The 15,442-nt window shown below is 38.7% G+C and overlaps 1 protein-coding gene across 2 annotated transcripts in view; it reads right to left on the bottom strand.

The window, feature by feature from the left end:
- SCFD2 (sec1 family domain containing 2) overlaps positions 1 to 15,442 on the bottom strand; it is a 446,165-nt gene that overhangs the window by 244,476 nt on the left and 186,247 nt on the right. The window lies entirely within an intron of this gene.

Genomic DNA, 15,442 nt, shown 5'->3' with positions numbered 1-15,442 from the left:
ACTGCATCACATTTTTTTTTTTTTTGAAAGGGAGTCTTGCTCTGTGGCCAGGCTGGAGTGCAGTGGTGTGATCTTGGCTCACTGCAACCTCCCCCTCCTGGGTTCAAGTGATTCTCCTGCCTCAGCCTCCCAAGTAGCTGGGACTACAGGCATGCACCACCATGCTCAGCTAATTTTTTGTATTTTTAGTAAAGATGAGGTTTCACCATGTTGGCCAAGATGGTCTTGATCTCTTGACATTGTGATCTGCCTGCTTTAGCTTCCCAAAGTGCTAGAATTACAGGTGTGAACCACTGCGCTCGCCCCGCATTCCTTTTTATTTGTGTGTTTCCTGTCCTGAAGAGAATACTATAAGAAGTTTAGCATTGGAGTTTTTGTTCTGAAACTCCTAATCTGTAAAATGGCTAAGTCAAGTTGTAGGTTCCATTATATCATCTTCATATTGCTTAAACAAAAGAGTCCATTAATTTTAAAGAAAAAAATGTAAGTGCTTCAGATACTTTTAAATTTTAAAGAAAAATAGTATATTTGTAAGATGTTATCAAATAAATTTTAAGGAAAAATAGTATGTATGTAAGATAATATTATTTAACAAACAAACAAAAGAGGCAGCATCTATATCCAAACGAAAGCTGACACTACTTCAAAGGAATCACCGCAGATTTTGCAGCATATTATTTGTAATGGTCTCTACATCAGCAAATATTAGCCAGAATGCTTCTAACAATACAAAGTCAATTACTGCTAAATCTGGCAAATACAATATGGGGTCAAACTGTGTAATGTTACTCAGGATTCAAAATTTCTTTGAGTGAGTCAGTAGATAATTCACATTAAATTTTTTTTTAAAAATTGCCTTTACCTCTTCCACAACTTCTTGAGTGATACTTAGCAGAGAAATTCAAAATTCTTTGAATGTGATAATAGCACTGTATCACTGGAGTAAGTGTGTAAGTTCCCAGAAACTATACATATACATACTATTTCATAAATTCTGAGATTTTTGGTGAATACAGAACTCATCTTAAATAATATAATTCAATTCCTCTTAAAATATAAAATAACCCTATAAGATAACTCTACGATTTGTATTTATATTCAAATCATGGGTCAAATTAACACAACTTGTAACTTACGTTATTCATTCAGAAGCATTCACTGAGCACCTACTATGTTCCAGGTATTAGTCTAGGAACACAGCAGTGAACAAAACAAATTCCCTGCTTTCATAGTTTATATTCCAGTTAGAGGAAACAACTCAAAAACAAAAGAAGCAAAACATAAACATCAGTCCACCCTTGTCCATGGTTTCCATGGTTTCACTTACCTGGGTCCAAAAATATTACATACAGTAAGTTATTTTGAGAGAGAGAAAGAGAGAGAGAGAGAGAGAGAGTTCACATTCCCATAACTTTTATTATAGTATACGATTATAACTGTTCTAATTTTTATTAGTTATTGTTAGTCTCTTATTGTGCTTGTTATTATGACAAATTAAACTTTGTCATAGCTATGTTAAAAAAAACACAGTATATATAGGATTCAGGACTATGCATAGTTTCCGGCATCTACTGGTGTTCTTGGGAAGAAAAATAAAGCAGGAAAGGAAACTCACTTTAGGACGTGTGCCTGTGTGTGTGAATGTGCACTAGATTACATAGGAAAAGCCACGTTAAAAGGAAATATTAGAATAAAGAAATACCAATAGAAATTCTTCCTTTTTTTGAAGGGAAAGTCAACAGCAAACAGCTCAATGTTGTTCTGTGCTGAAATGATTACCCAAAATGAGCTTTTCTAGTCATCTCCACACCTGGAAAAATTTGGACAGATCATCTCAAGGTGGAGTTTCACAATCACATTTCATATACAAAAAACAGGTGTTACCATTTATTTCCACTAAAAATCCTGGATGTTCACAATGTACTATACAAAAATAAAATGCTCAGTCCTTGGAATGAACAAAGGAAAACTGGAAAAGAACAGAATGGCGATTTTACTGTCACATGGTGGACAAGACACAGTTTACCAAGTGTAAACACACACATGCTTCCAAAGGATCAGAGGACTGAAAGTTTTGAAGACACCTAGGACTTCCCCACAGCTTCAGGTGTCTCTTTAGAGCAGGAGTGTCTAAACTTTTGGCTTCCCTAGGCCACACTGGAAGAAGAATAACTGTCTTGAGCCACACATAAAATACACAACCACTAACGAAAGCTGACAAGCTAAAAAAAAAAATTGCAAAACAATTTCATAATGTTTTAAGAGAATCTATGAATTCCTGTTCGGCTGCTGCATTCAAAGCCATCCTGGATCACGTGCAGCCCGTGGACTGTGGGTTGGACAAACTTACTCTAGAGGAACCTCAAGTGTTTCTTTGCTTTATAAGCTGCCAAAAGTAATTTAAAAGTAAAGAGTCCTGTGGTTGACCTGTTAAAAGAAGGTCATGAAGGCTGCAGCTTTCATTTTTGTGTTTGTTTACTCTATCACTAACTCCTTGGATGACAATAAACAGACTCCTTCATTGCTTTATGTCCCATTTCTAGACACCAGGTGTACACATAAAACATCTATCCTATAGGAGCCCTCTGGGTCTCTCCCCAGAGCAAATGGATTTTCTAAAATATAGTTATAAAAAGTTTGTATAGTTATAAAATAGAATAGAATAATCACCATGATCATTTGTAAAGATTCATTCACTAACATCTGGCCTTCAGAGCTTCATTTTTAAGTCATTGGTCTATAATATGTGCTAGAGAACAAAATTCCTCATTAGTGATACCCTATCAGAATTCTGTTGTACATACCAATTTCTAAAATTACATTCTAAACCTGTTTAATGCATCCCAAGAATTCAATAACTGAGCTGAATACAAAGTCAGGAATACTGACCAGTCATAAGAACCAGGGGAGATGATGGAAATAAAGAGATTCGATTTCAAAAAAGCTGAATTCCAACTCTGATTGTTCCTCTAACTACTTAACTTCTCAGGATCTCTTCCTTCTAAACTAACATGATCTGACCAGAGGTTGGCTGGGCAATAAGTCATGTTATGCCCAGATCTCCATTTTTCCTTTCTCCCCCACCGCCTTAAAAAAAAAAAAAAACAAAAACTTTACCATTGTTGTGAAGGCAGCAATTCATACTCTCACTGCTGGATACTTAGCAAAACATAAATGCCCAAAAAAGGCCAGGTGTGGTGGCTCATGCCTATAATCCCAGTACTTTGGGAGGCCAATAAGGGAGGATCACTTGAGGCCAGGAGTTTGAGACCAGCCTGGGCAAAATAGCAAGACTCCTGTCTCTACATAAAATAAAAAATTAGCTGAGCATGGTGGCATGTGCCTGAAGTCCCAGCTACTCAAGAGGCTGCGGTAGAAGGATCGCTTGAACTCAGAAGTTTGGGGCTGCAGTGAGCTATGATTGTACCACTGCACTCCAGCCTGGACAACAGAGCAAGATCCTGTCTCTATAAAAAGGTTTTTTTAATGCTCCAAAGAGAAAAGCTTTTTTGTGGATACAGACAGACAAATCCAGAAATAATTGCAGACATGCATGTAACATAGGCTGGCATTCACACATATATTTCCTACTCTGTCCACTGAGAAGTAGTGCTGCCTCAGTAGCAATGAGCACACCCAGCGGCCAGATCTTACTTTCTAATATCATTCTCCAATAAAAGGAACCAGGAATCCTTAGAGAAATGATTCTAGGGACGGAGAAGGGAAAATTCAAGATGAGTCTGAAAGATCTTTTCAAAAAGTAATAAAGTGGAAACAAACCAAAATGATAACCACATGTCAAAAGGATACACAAGCCAAATGTAAGACTTCCCAGTGACCAAAGCTGGGACAATGTGAACCACAAAATAAAGTAGTGTTTGATTTTAACCCAAAGTACACAATAAATATATATCAGTCCATATTGATATAAATGAGTGATTGGATTAATAAATATAAACATAGGAGAAGAGACAAATCTTCCTTAAGGAATTCCAAATAACTCAATGTAGATACTTCTACCTTCAGGAGATGGAGCTGAATTCTCCCTATCCCTTGAATATGGGCTGCATGTAGTGACCTGCTTCAAAAAATGGAGTATTTTTGGAAGGGAGAGTGAAGGAATATCTTTACCTTAGCATAATCAGTGATAAAACATATTGCTCTCATGTCCTTAAGATGACACCATCTTCCCTAATGTGATCTGATGAGAACGGTACTTCACCTTTCCAGTATTCTTCCCCCAAAACTCATAACCATGACAAAAACATCAGACAAATCCCCACTGAACAACGTTCTACAAAATGCTGGTCAGTACTCCTCAAAACTATGAAGATCATGAATAATAAGGAGAGACCCAAAAACTGTCCCATGACAGTTGAAACTAAAAAAAAATCTACTAAATGTAATTGTCATATCCTGGATGGGCTCTTCAGATAGAAAAAGGACTTTAGGGAAACATTAATGAAATCTGAATCATGTCTGCAGTTTATAGTTAATGTGCCCATGTTAGTTTCTCATATTTGAAAAATGCACCACAGTAATACAAGATTCTAACCATAAGGTGAGGAATAGACAGAAATTTTCTGTACTATCTTGGGAATTTTTCTGTAATCTAAAGCTATTCTAAAACGCAATGTTTATATGGAAAGTAAAGAAGGGAGAAGGGGGAAAAGAAAAAAGGGAGGGGAAGGGAGGACAGGGATGAGAAATAAAGACTTCCTGGTAAGAAAATTCCTCACAACCAGAGCCATCTGCCGAAGTAAAGGACTGACCCAGGAAGCAGTGAACTCTCCATCAATGGCAAAGAGAGGCAGGGTGCTCATCTGCCCAAGATGAAGCAAAGAGAACCCTGTGCCACTTTGGCTTGGAGGGTAAACTAGACTAGACCCTCCTAGTGCTAGCCATAAAAACATGGTTCCAAACTGAATGTTTATACATTGTCTGCTCTTCTCTATTCTTAGAATGGAACTTTAATAATAGGGAAGGAAAAAAAAAAGTGATTCCATAGACTGAAAACTTTTTAAAGGCAGAAGAAATAATTTCAAGAAGATTAATAATAAGGATATGGGAATAAGATAATATGCTTGGGTTTCAATCCAGGCTGTACCATTTACTAGCTGTATGATCTTGGGCAAATTATTTAACTTCTCCAAGTCTCAATTTCCTCATCTGCAAAATGGAAACAATATCATAAATGCCTGAGTATTAGGCAATCTTGTATCAGGGCCATCCATGTGCGTAAGTAACGTTGGGACAACTGCTTAAACTACTTTGTGGTTTCAAATGATGTAATCCCTACGATAGGGTAGTCTTTGTCAAGTCTCAAATATTAGGTAATGCACTATTTTCTGAGGGCTAATTTGGGGAAAGTACTTTACCTGATTTAGGAATATATAATCATAGCTTTTGCTTCATCAGGTTGTTCTGAAGATTTAACATTAGAAGTGAATCACGCAGCACAGTACCGGGCACATACCCTCCAGTATACAAACTATTACTACCACGACTCCCACCTACTACTCAGTAGAACTGATTAAGATGGTTGGAAAGAGAATTAGACTGTCTAAGAAGAGGAAGTTAGTAGTCTCAAAGGAGGGAGGGACAGCCTACAAATACTGGGTTTGAAATCACATCTTGGAACTTAACTGCAACAGTCAGTGAAAGGTCAAAGGCAATATAAACATTATTATACACTGCCATTTAAAAAGAACACGCACAGCAGCCCAAATCCAAGGCCAAAAGAAAAAGGCTTCTTTACGAAGTACTGAGATTAAGTTTCTCATTTGTTTTGATATAAATGGGCTTACTAGTAGGAGGCAGAAAACTGAAGCTGTGTCTAGAGTGACAAAACCTTTTGTTTATCTGAAGTCTGGGGCTCCTGTTATTCTTGAATGAGTCCTCAGTAACTCTGCAAAAAAAAAAAAAGGCCCTCTGTAGAATATGTGTTTTCTTTAGAGAAGCTGACCTTTTTGGGTGAATTAAAATGCCACTGCAAAGTCAGAGTTTGTCTCTGTACTGGCTACCTTGGCAGGCATGAAGAGCAAACAGGCTTTTTTCCGAGTGGCTGCAGAGCAGGCCAGGCTGGCTGTACACCTGCTCTTCTGTGGTGAACAACCTGAAGACACTCAGTAAAACTCCAAATCATGCTGAGCTGCTGCTGGAGAACCCATCTCTGCAACTCATTGTGTTAGTCTGTTTGTGTTGCTATGAAGGAATGCCTGAGGCTTGGTCCTTTAAGAAGAAAAGAGGTTTATTTGGCTCATGGTTCTGCAGGCTGTACAAGCATGGTGCTAGCATCTGCTTGGCTTCTGGTAAGGCCCCAGGAATCTTCTATCATAAAGGAAGGCAAAGGGGATGCTCAGCACATCACATAATGAGAGAGAGCAAGAGAGAAGGGGGGAGGTACCACGCTCTTTTTAAACAACCAGATCTTCTGTGAACTTAGAGCAAGAACTCACTTGTTACCATGAAGAGGGCATCAAGCCATTCACAAGGGATCTACTCCAATAACCCAAACATCTCCCACCAGGCCCCACCTCCAACACATTTTTGTTATTTTTTAGTTAGTTTTCACAAACCAAACATTACTAAAATTTTGTTCATCAGAAGTAATTAATAAGGGGGAAAAATACATCCAGTCTCCAATATACACAAAGAACTTCAAAAAATAAGTACAAATTATACTAAAGATTGAGACTTCATGAAAGAGGATATTCAAATACCATTAGGCACATACACATGCACTCAGCATCATTAGTCAACAGAAAAATGGAAGTTAAATTCACAGTAAATCCGTATCACACCAACTGGAACGGCTAAGCGGAAAAATAATTAAAAAGGAACTTTCCAATATCAAATGTAGGCAAGAATGTGAAGCCACTAAACCTCTCATACATTGCTACAAGGAGTGAATACTGGCATAAATGCTACTAACACCTGTTTTGTGACATCTACTAACAACACAAGAATTTCTGATGAAGCAGAAACTTTATTCTTTGGTATAGGGGATCACATTTCAATATGAGATTTGGAGGGGGCAAATATCCAAATGTCATTCCATCCATGGCCTCCTCAAATCTCATGTCCTTCTCACAATAAAAAAATACAGTCAACCCTTCCGAATAGTCCCCCAAGGTCTTGACTCATTCCAGCATCAACTCAAAAAGTCTAAAGTCTCATCATAGACTCTAAGTTCCTTTCACTTATGAGCCTGAAAAATCAGAACAAGTTATTTACTTCCAAGATACAATGGTGGCATCAAAATTGGGTAGACGTTCCCATTCCAAAAGGGAGGAATCAGCCAAAAGAAAAAAGCAACAGACCCCACACAAGTCTGAAACCCAGTAGAGCAGACATTAAACCTTAATGCTCCAAAACAAAGATCTTTGACTCCATGTCTCACGTCTGCATACTGGTGTGGGAAGTAGGCTTCCAAGGCCTTCGACAGCCCTGTCCCTGGCTTTGAAGGGTGCAGCCACCAAGGTTGCTCTTATGGGTCAGAGGTCAGTCAGTGTCTGTTGCTGTTCCAGGCTCAGGATGCAAGCTGCAAATGGCTCAATCATCCTGGGGTCTGGAGGATGGTGGCCTCCTTCCTACAGAGCTCATCTTGAGAGTGTCCCAGTGTGGAATCTGTGTGGGGACACCAACCTCACATTTTCCCTCCATACCGCCTTTGTAGGGTCTCTCTGCAGGGGCTCCACCTTTTCAACAGGTTTCTGGCTGGGCATCCAGCCTTTCCAATACATCTTCTGGGTGGAAGCTGCCAAGCCAGCTTAACACATGCATTCTATGTGCCTATGGGTTTAACACCATGTGAAACATGTTAAGGCTTAAGGATTGTGCCCTCCAGAGAAGCAACTAGAGTAGTATCTGGGGCCCTTTGAGCCACAATCAGACCTGGAGTGGCTGGGATCCTGGGAGCAGTGTCCTGGGGCTGCATAGAGCAGCAGGGCCCCTGAAACTATTCTTTCCTCCTTCACCTCTGGGCCTGTAATTGGAGGGGCTGCATAGGAGATTTCTGAAAGGCTTTCAGGGCTATTTTCTCTCTATATTGGATACTTTGGATCCCTTTTAGTTATGTAAAATCTCTCTAGTAAGTCATTGCTCCACAGTCTGCTTGTATTCCTCTCTTGAAAATGTTCTTTCCATCTCTACTATGTGGCCAGGTTGTGACTCTTCCAAATTTTTATACGTTACTTCCCTTTTAAATATAAATTCCAACTTTAAGTCATTTCTTTGCTCCTATATCTGGTCATAGGTTGTTAGTAGCAGCCACATCACATCTGAATGTTTTGCTGCTTAGAAATTTGTTCTGCCAGAAACTATAAGTCATCTTGCATAACATGAGTGACCATCACTCCAATTCTCAATAACTTTCTCATTTCCTTCTGAGACTTCATCAGCCTGGGTGATCACTGTCCATATTTCTATCAGCATTTTGGTCACAGCTATTGAACCACTTTCTAATACGCTCCAAACTTTCCCTCATCTTCCTCTTTTCTTCTGAGCTCTCCAAACTCTTCCAGCTTCTGCCCATTTCCAAGTTCCAAATCCACTTCCACATTCTCAAGTATTTTTATAGCAACACCTCATTCCTGGTATCAATTTTCTGTGTTAGCTTGTTTGTGTTGCTATAAAGGAATATCTGAGGCTGGGTAATTTATAAAGAAAAGAGGTTAATTTGGCTCACAGTTCTGCAGGCTGTGCAAGCACGGCACAAGTATCTGCTCAGCTTCTGGTAAGGTCGCAGGAAGCTTTACAATCGTGGTAGAAGGCAAAAAGTGAGCTGGCATATCACATGGTGAAAAAGAATGGAGGTCGGGGGAGCAGAGCAGGTGACAGGCTCTTTTAAACAACCAGAACTCATGTAAACGCTAAGCAAGAACTTACTCCCCACTGTGAGGAGGGCACCTAGTAGTCAAGAGGGATCTGTCCCCATGACCAAACATCTCCCACCAGGCCCTGTCTCCAACAAAGAGAATCACATTTCAACATGAGATTTGGAGGAGACAAATATCCAAACTATCATCCTCCAAACTTCAGCCTAAGCCATGGTGTGTGCAGGCTCATAGGATGTTGCCAGTGGGAGCCTGACAGAGTGCCCAAGTCTATTCTGATCAAAACATCACTTGCCATCACTGTAAGTCCTCCTACAAGGGTTCAAATTCTCATAATTAAAGTTACTCTCTTTCTTTGGGAAATGGGCTTTTCATATGTCCTAGACAAAGTGCCAAAAGGTAACTTAGCATGTGTAAGAATCATTCATTGATGTATTCATGCATCAACGAATGCATGAACGAATATTTATTGTGTGCATGCTATGTTTCAGACACTATACTCTGGGCACATGAAAACAAAGCAACACACAAGATTCAAGGAGTTTGCAGCTGAGTAGGGATAGGAGTAAAGATTTGTGACAATGTAGTAAATAAGTTCTTTAGTAGAAGTATTTATTCACTTTGGAAACAGTTAAGGAACACCTAAATCCTGGAAGAGGTATACATCAACTGAGTCTTAAACAGTCAGCATCTAATATCAGGAAGGAGCAAAGCTTTGAGACATGAAGAATAGAATAGGATCTTTATTCTTTCAACAAATACTTAATGTACATTTACTAAGACTGTATGGTAAACAGAATACTGGCCTCCCAAAGGAGCCTACATCCTAGTCCCTGGAATCTGTGACTGTGGTACTCTATATGCCAAAAGGGACTTTGCAGATGTGATGAAGTTGCAGATCTTCAGATGGGAGGATTAACCTACATTATCTGGGTGAGCCCAATCTAATTATATGAGTGCTTAAAAGTAGAGGACCTTTCCTGGCTGTGCTGAGAGAGAGTTGTGTTGATGAAGAATCAGAGAGATTCAACACTGCTGACTTTGAAGATAGAAAAAGGAGGCCCCGAGCCATGGAATGCAGGAGGCCTGTGGAAGCTGGAAAGAGCAAAGAAACAAATTCTCTCCTAGAGCTTCCAGAAAGAGAGAAACCCTGATGACATCTTTATGTTAATCCAGTGAGACGTTCTGAATGGTAAGAGAAAAAAATTCATGTTGTGCTAAGCCACTAAATTTGTGGCTTAATTAATTTGCTATAGCAGCAATAGAAAATTAATACAAGTGGTTGATGTGAGGTGGGACCTGAGAAGTTCTGCATCAGGGTTCACAACTCAGGCAGATAATCTGGTACATGAAGGTAGGATCCTGTGGTTTGAATGTTTGTCTCCTCCAAAATTCAAGATGAAATTTAATTGCTATTGTAATAGTATTAAGAAGTGGGACCTTTTGCTGTGCAGAGCTCTTAACTTTAATTAGAACCCACTTGTCTAATTTGGCTTTTATTGCAATTGCTTTTGTGGTTTAGTCATGAAGTCCTCGCCTATGCCTATGTCCTGGATGTATTGCCTAGGTTTTCTTCTAGCGTTTTCATGGTGTTACGCCTCGTGTTTAACTCTTTAATCCATCTAGAGTTAATTTTTGCATAAGCTGCATGGAACAAATCTGGTTTTCAGCTTTCTATATATGACTAGCCAGTTTTCCCAATACCATTTATTAAATAGGGAATCCTTTCCCCATTGCTTGTTTTTGTCAGGTTTGTCAAAGATCAGATGGTTGTAGTTCTGTGGTGTTCCTTCTGAGGCCTCTGTTCTGTTCCATTGGTTTATATCTCTGTTTTGGTACCAGTACCATGATGTTTTGAATATAGTAGCCTTGTAATATAGTTTGAAGTCATATAGCTTTATGCGTTCAGCATTTTTTGTTTTTGTTTTTTGCTTAGGATTGTCTTGGTTATATGGGCTCTTTTTTAGTTCCATGTGAAATTTAAGGTGGTTTTTTCCAATTATGTGAAGAAAGTCATTGGTAGCTTGATGGGCATAGCATTGAATCTATAAATTACTTTGGGCAGTATGGCCATTTTCACAATATTGATTCTTCCTAACCATGAACATGGAATGTTTTTCCATCTCTTTGTGCCCTCTCTTATTTCCTTGCACAGTGGTTTGTAGTTCTCCTTGAAAAGGTCTTTCACATCCCTTGTTAGTTGTATTCCTATGTATTTTATTCTCTTTGTAGCAATTGTAAGTGGGAGTTCACTCTGAACTGGCAACCAACAGAATGGGAAAAAATTTTTGCAATCTACCCATCTGACAAAAGGCTAATATACAGAATGTATGGAGAACTTAAACAAATTTACAAGAAAAAAACAATGACCCCATCAAAAAGTGGGCAAAGGATATGAACAGACACTTTTCAAAATTATTTTTGTAATAATGTTAATACATTCTTTACCTTTTTTACTGTGTTGTCACTTGCACTAATAGTGCAAAAGCATGGTAGGTAAATTTGCTGGTAACAACACAGATAAAGGCAGTGGCTCCAAAGTAATAGTCATTGAATTCTTTACCACTAGGCTATGTACTCACAGTTGAATTTTGCAAAAGTCAGTTTCACTTAAGAGCTCTTGATATAGCTGGGTATGGTGGCTCATACCTGTAATCCTAGCACTTTGGGAGGCTGAGGCAGGCAGATCACGAGGTCAGGAGTTTGAGACCAGCCTGGCCAAGAGACCAGTCTAGCCAATATGGTGAAACCTTGTGTCTACTAAAAACACATAAATTAGCCGGGTATGGTGGCGGGTGCCTGTAATCCCAGCTACTTGGGAGGCTGAAGCAGGAGAATTGCTTGAACCTGGGAGGCAGAGGTTGCAGTGAGCTGAAGATTGCACCATTGCACTCCAGCCTGGGCAACAGAGTGAGACTCCGATTAAAAAAAGAGCTCTTGACAAAGTGGTCAAAATTATGAATCTTAATGACTTTCAGTCCTAAATGTTTAATACTGTGCATGACAAAACGGGAATATGTATGGAGCATTTCTGCTACATACTAAGGACAATGGTTATCTCTAGAAAAAGCATTTGTGCAATTGTTTAAGTTGTGTACTAAAGTAATTGCTTCTTTCATGCAATGGCATTGTTACTTGAAAGAATGACAGAGAAGTTACAATTTTTAAGACTTGGCTACTTGGCACATATTTTCTCCAAAATGAACAAAATGAGCCTGTTCCTTCAAGGAAAACAACTGACATACTTACTATCAATGTCAAAATTCTGGCAAAAAATCGAATTCTGGAAAACTTATATATGCCACTGCCAGATGATCTATTCTTTAAAACTTTTATGATGAGATCAGTGGTGACATTAAATGTGATTTTTTTGAATTGCATAATAAAATATGTCAACATTTGGAACATCTGTATAATTTGGTGAATCACTATTTTCCAAATGACCAATGCATGATGTAAGAATATCAAGCATAGAAAAAGGATTCATCCAAAATACAAGGTAGACCAGTGAATTTTAATGTAAAAGGAGACAAAAAGCTCATTGATAGGGTTTCCAATGACACATTACAACTTCCCCTCAAGAAATCACTACTTGTAGAATTCAGGTACAGTATCAAAAAAGGATACCCACAAACATATAAAAAGCCATAACAGTATTGCTTTTTAATATTTTCCAACTACAAGTCTGCATGAGGCTTGATATTTTTCATATTTTTCAACCAAAACAATATATAGTAGCCTACTGAATAAGGAAGCAAACATAAGACTCCAGCTGTTTTCTACTCAGTAAAATAGTAAAAATATTTTCAAAAATATAAACAAATGTCATTCTGATGTATGTTTTTGTTTTGAAAATATGATTACTCTTCATAAAATATTTTATATTATGAAGCAAACACTGTTGGAGGGAGTGTAAATTAGTTCAGCCATTGTGGAAGACAGTGTGGTGATTCCTCAAGGACCTAGAAATAGAAATTCCATTTGACCCAGCAATCCCATTACTGGGTATATATCCAAAGGACTATAAATCATTCTGTTATAAGGACACATGTACACGAATGTTCATTACGGCACTGTTTACAATAGCAAAGACCTGGAACCAAGCCAAATGCCCATTGATGACAGACTGGACAGAGAAAATGTGGCACATATACACCATGGAATACTATGCAGCCATAAAAAAACAATGAGTTCATGTCCTTTGTAGGGACATGGAAAAACCTGGAAACCATCATTATCAGCAAACTGACACAAGAACAGAAAATCAAACACTGCATGTTCTCATTCATAGGCAGGTGTTGAACACATGGACATAGGGAGGGGAGCATCACACACAGGGGTCTGCAGCAGGGGAACTAGGGGAGGAACAGTGGGGGATGGGGAGTTAGGGAGGGATAACTTGGGGAGAAATTCCAGATATAGGTGATGGGGAGAAAGGCAGCAAACCACATTGCTATGTGTGTACCTATGCAACAATCTTGCATGTTTTTCACATGTACCCCAAAACCTAAAATGCAATAAAACAAATATATATATATATATATATATAAACAAGAATAAATATTTTTAAATTTTCTCATTATCAATTTGTAGCACAGTAAATATGAATATTTATTGATTTAAGGATATCAAATCCTACAAAGAAAGCTCATTATTTCCTATTCTCTTTTCCTCTTTCCACAGCTAAAATACAGATAAAGTGGCTATAATCACCTTCAACTACAAGAGGAAGGCTGAGAAACAAGATAGAGGAAGATTAGTTCCCTGTGTGCTCATTTAAATTCATTAGGCATTTCCTCAAGGACCTAGAAATAGAAATTCCATTTGACCCAGCAATCCCATTACTGGGTATATATCCAAAGGATTATAAATCATTCTATTATAAAGACACATGCACATGTATGTTCATTGCAGCACTGTTTACAATAGCAAAGACCTGGAACCAACCCAAATGCCCATCAACGATAGACTGAACAGGGAAAATGTGGCACATATACACCATGAAATACTATGCAGCCATAAAAAATGATGAGTTCGTGTCCTTTATAGGGACATGAATGAACCTGGAAACCATCATTCTCAGCAAACTGACACAAGAACAGAAAATCAAACACCACATGTTCTCACTAATAGGAGGGTGTTGAACAATGAGAACACATGGACACAGGAAGGGGAGCATCACACACTGGGGTCTATTGAGGGGGGCAAGGGAGGGACAGAAGGGGGAGTGGGAAGGGATAACATGGGGAGAAATGCCAGATGTAGGTGATAAGGAGACGGAGTCAGCAAACCACATTGCCATGTGTGTACCTATGCAACAATCCTGCATGATCTACACATGTACCCCAGAACCTAAAGTACAATAAAAATAAAAATAAAATAAATTCATTAGGTCTGGGATGGAGCCTAAAGATTCTGCACTTCTAACAAATTTCCAGGTTGATGTCAACGCTTCTGATCTTGTAGCTCCTTTGAGTCCCCTGGTAAGGTATATGACCGGCCCCAGAACCTCAGTTCAGGTTAAAACCTCCAGTGGAAGGACAGGTAGGTAGTTCTAGCACAAATAATGAAGACCACATTTTGAATGGCATGTGGACTGGCCCATCCAACTAGTTCTAGACTGCAGTGTGAAAGTGAAATAAGCTGCCTTGTTCGAGTCCCTGTGTTGCTTCTTGTGGTACAGCACTTTAATCTTCATACTAACGTAACACATAAATACATATCTCCAGCCAAATTTCTCTTCTTTGCTCTAAACCCAGCCAACTACCTGCTGGACTTCTCCACTTGTGTATCTCACCTTAAATTTGATTCAATGTGTCTAAAGCTGAAATCAGTACTTGTACCCCCAAATTTCCTCTTATTCCTCTATATCCTATACAGTTGTTTGGTGCCATCACTATTCCAGTTGACTGAGTCAGAAACTTGAACTCTACCAGAATTCTCCCCTGCCCCTGCCATAACAATTAGCCAAGTCCTGATGATTTTTATATATCCATCTCCACTTATCCATTTCCTCTTCTGCCACTTAAGTTGTAACTACCATCATCTCTAGCCACAATATATCTCATTCTAAAACAAAAAATTGATCCACTTAAAAGTTATTTAATGTTGAATAAAGGCCTCTAGACAAAGCCCTTAACATGAGATATGCATTGCTTTTATCTTCTTGGCCCCAATTAACTGCTTAGCCTCAACAGTCAGGACTTCTTTCCTCATTGATTACAATTAAACTTTGATGAACTACTGCATTTGCCTCTGTGCTTTTGTTCATGCAAAGCTTCCTGCCTAGAATGTTCTTTTCCCTCTTCACTTTCTCTTGAGATTCAACCTAAGCATTATCTTCTCTGACCTTCCCTACATGGGTTAAATGTACCTATTTTGCAATCCCAAAGGAGTCTCTATTTCTGTTTACCATGGCTTTTATCACCCTAAATTTAATGATCTATTCATATCTAGCTCTCTTCTGGGAATGAAAAATCCTTGATAACAAGAACCTCATCTTATTCCTCATTCCATCTCCAGGACCTAGCTCTGCCCTTTAAATACAGTTGGTATTGAAATCATACTTGTCTCTACAATGAAGTAGCTGACATTAGAAAATAAGA

The sequence above is a fragment of the Callithrix jacchus genome, chromosome 3 (genome assembly GCF_049354715.1).
Source record: "Callithrix jacchus isolate 240 chromosome 3, calJac240_pri, whole genome shotgun sequence".
Taxonomy (NCBI): domain Eukaryota; kingdom Metazoa; phylum Chordata; class Mammalia; order Primates; family Cebidae; genus Callithrix; species Callithrix jacchus.
The sequence above is the reverse complement of the archived record's forward strand: the minus strand, read 5'-3'. Positions and strand labels throughout refer to the sequence as shown.